At 46.2% G+C, this 3,782-nt stretch overlaps 1 long non-coding RNA gene across 1 annotated transcript; it reads right to left on the reverse strand.

Moving 5' to 3' along the window:
• Positions 1 to 853: 853 nt before the first annotated feature.
• Positions 854 to 3,281, reverse strand: LOC126512108 (uncharacterized). Its single transcript, XR_007594910.1, has 3 exons — positions 3,136 to 3,281; positions 2,585 to 2,658; positions 854 to 950 (listed from the first exon to the last, which is right to left on the reverse strand). It is a non-coding gene; the product is annotated as an uncharacterized lncRNA (long non-coding RNA).
• Positions 3,282 to 3,782: the final 501 nt, after the last annotated feature.

A 3,782-nucleotide genomic window follows, 5' to 3' on the forward strand; every position in this document is an offset into this window, starting at 1 on the left:
GGGAGAGGAGTGGGGGGAGGGGGAGAGGAGTGGGAGGAAGGGGAGAAGAGTGGGGGGAGGGGGAGGGAAATGGGAGGCTGGGAGGAGGCGGAAACTTTTTTTTTCTTATTCTCAATAAAAAAAAAAAAAAGAATAGGTGAGACGAACTTCAGGTGGACTTAGGGAACCCATATCTCAGAAGAGATGAGCCCAGGTCATGAGGTCATCATGGCAGATCCCACATAGGATTGGATGAGATGTGTCACCAGCTCACATCTCCATATCTAGCTACCTCCTCTGAACTGACTTTAATCCTAGTATCAAGTGCATCTTCTCCCAGAGAACTCTCACCAAAAGGTATGCAACTAAAAGTAAACCCTCAACCCTAGCCACCCATTCAGGGCCCTCCAGGAATAGGAACTGAGCCATACAGACTGCATTTCCTTGTTAGTAGATGTATGGTTTCTTATCCCCTTTAGTCCTCACTGGTTGGAAGTGTCAGCCCAGTCCCTGGCATCCATCTTTAGCCCCTTCCCCTGGAATATTTGGTTCAAAACATCACCCTAGCCCCTGGCCTGGGAGTTGCCTTTATCCAGAGGACTCCACCTCCGGAAAAGCCCAAGCTCTAAGGCCTCCCCAGGGAGGGTCAGGACCACTCCCACAGGCTATTTAGGCTGCTGCTGGAAAAGGAAACACGTGGTCTTCAGGTATTTGTGGTTCCCTCCCCTTTTCTCTTCCCCTCACCATGCTACTACTGGAGTGCTGCAGTAAATGCGGGCATCTTTTATTCAGCCTAAATTGGTCTGATTGGAATTATTTGTGTTGGTGGAGAGGCTTCTCTTCAGAATATTTCTAACATTCATCATTTTTCTTACCTGGATTGCTGACAGATACAGGACACCTCCCTCTGGTGATCTCAGGTGGTTCCACTGCTGCTTTGGTGATCCCACACAATGTATGGGCTCACCTTCCTGAGGAGGAAAAAGAAGTGAGGACAAAGTCCATCTTGAGATCCCTAGGGATTTATCAATATAGGAAGTAGAATGAAGAGGTTTCCTCTTTTGTCTTGTGGATTCTGGAGATTTTCCAAATTTTCCTCATATGGCCCCTGCTGACCCTTGGATCCGTTATCCAGGCCTAGGACCTGATCTCCACTTAAATCCCTGAACAGGAAGTTAGAGATGACATTTTTGGTCTCCAGTCTTCCACAGAAATATTATGGGCTGACAGTTTACAGGGGAGAGCATATACAATTGTTTCCTCTATAATATCAGGTGTATCTTTGTTCCTCCTTTAGGACCCTGATACTGTACCTCTCCAGACTAAGGCCTTACTCCTCAGAAGTACTCTGCCCTCATCCTACAGGGTAAAAAAAAAAGGGGGGGGGAGGGTACTTGAATCTTATTACTCTTCCTGCCAGTAATTAGGAAAGAATGGAGGCCCACCTATGATCTAAAGGACAAGGATCTCTTTTCAGCATTTGGGTCCCACTCGGTGACAGGATGTATTAACTGGAAATCTCTACCTAGAAAGTGTCTCTGCAGTGCAGTTTCTGCTTTCACCTGGACTGATAATTTAGCTATCTCCCCACAAGAAACCTCATATGCATGTGTGTAGGGTGGAGCAGGGACCCGTTGAAAGGCATCCCCTGAACTTGGCACATGGCTCTAAGTCCCCCAAAATCCCAGGAGGCAGTAACTGAAGATAGGGGAGGGGCTCATTCCCACACATAAGCCTTAGTTTGTAACAGTATGGTAAAAAGCATGCAATGTAGCTTTTTATCTTAGCCTATCTATCTGGAGACAGGTTTCTCAAACTACTCCCTGCACTCATCTTGATGGACAGATGCCTGGGCACCTCCTCTTTCTATAGTCTCCTGTACACTAACTCACTGGAGAGTGTGAGGAAGAAACTAGTTCCCCAAGAAGACAAATTAATGCTTAAGTTTGTTCTAGTCTCTTGATTCTCAACCTTCCTAATGCCACAACCCTTTAATATAGTTTTAATACAGTTTCTCTTTTACGATGACCCCCAACCATAAAATTACTTTTGTTGCTACTCCATAACTGAAATTTCACCAATGTTAGGAACTGTAACATTAGTATCTGTGGTTTCACATGATTTTTGGTGACATCGGTGAAAGGGTCTTTTGATTTCCAAAGGGGTTACAAAACGGAACCACTGATCTAGATCCCCCTGCCCCCCACAATGTGCACACGGAAGGTGAAAGTGAAGTCATTATCTAAAGAGACCTCGAAGAATCTCTCTCTATTTGTCTCCAGTGAGCACATAAGCAAAGGGTTTATAACTACTAAAGAGGACCCCCATTTGGTACACTGTTCATCACAGAGGTACAGCTATAATATTGTGGGTCCCTCTATCGGAATTGGAGTTTTCTAAGTCCACTGTCCAGTCAGACTTTAATCCTGGACAAGAGCTGACTTTTTCCTCATAACCCTGAAAACTTGGCCGTGAAATTCCCAAGGATGGTCTTATACCTACAAAAAGGCCTCACTTGGAGCCATACTAACACTAGGGGTCTGACTGCATTATTTGGGGTCTTTTAATATTGAAAGAGGACTTTGAGCCCACCCTCAGTTCTCACCTGGGCTCCAAAAGAACAGCAAGACCGGCTCCCTTTCAAGAACCTCACAAAATGGCTCCGAGCCTTTGAAGTACCTGGAAGAAGAAAGCGTTGACTAGAGTTCCACCTTCCAGAAACCTCACAAATGGTGCTGAGCCTCCTAAGTACCCGGATGTGGATAGTGCTGACAGGAACTCCGCCTTTAGGAACCTCACAAAATGGCTTGATCCTCTGAAGTCCCTGGATGTAGAAAGCGTGAAGGACTCCCTGCTTCCAGGATACTCACAAAGTGACTGAGTCGCTTAAGTCCTCAGATTCAGAAGGCACTAAGTGTACTTAACCTTTTCCAGAACCCTCATAAAAGGGCTGTGAGTCTCCCAAGTCCCTGGATGCAGAAAACCTGTCTCTGAATTGCCTTAGTCCCCAGATGCAGAATGTGCTAAGAGTACTTACCTCTTCCAGAACCCTCACAAAAGGGCTTTGAGTCCCCCCAGGTTCCTCAGTGCAGAAAACCTGGTATGCTAGCTCTGAATTGCCTAAGTCCCCAGATGAAGAAGGCGCTAAATACTTACCTCTTCCAGAACCCTCACAAAAAAGGCAGTGAGTTCCCCAAGTTTCTCGACAGAGAAAACCTGGTGTGCTGGCTCTGAATTGGCTAAGTCGCCAGATGCAGACGGCGGCGGCGAGTGTACTTCACCCTTCCAGAAGCCTTGCAAAATGGCTCGGAGTCTCTAAACTACCAGGACCCGGATGTGAAACAGTGGGGAGGGGATCATTTCCACAAATCAGCACTTAGGAATCTTCTAGCCTCTGGCAATCTCACAAAAGGGCGCTGAGTCATCCAAGTCCCCGGATGCAGATGAGGAAGTTTGCGTGCATGCTTATTGCTACAATACTGCTTCGATTTTATGTAAGACCCTCAAAACAATGCAATGTAGCTTGATTATTCAACCCTCTCCATCTAGAATGGGTTTCTGTTATCCACAGTCAGCTTCTATCTGGACTCAAAAAATCAGTTGTCCTCTTCCCTCTGGGAAACTGAAATGGCTCAGATGAGCAGAATCTCTCCACCCCCCTGAGGGAGATGAAAGGGATACTCTCAACAAGTCAGTCCAGTTTACAGTAGTGCACATCAACCTGGAATAATGATACTATCTGTTGTCTGGCTATCCAGAGTAGAGTTTCCACATTCCACTCTCAGTCCTACTTTTACTTTGCA

This window comes from Alexandromys fortis, unplaced genomic scaffold, assembly GCF_014885135.2.
Source record: "Alexandromys fortis isolate MF-2015 unplaced genomic scaffold, M_Fortis_MF-2015_v1.1 scaffold_95, whole genome shotgun sequence".
NCBI lineage: Eukaryota > Metazoa > Chordata > Mammalia > Rodentia > Cricetidae > Alexandromys > Alexandromys fortis.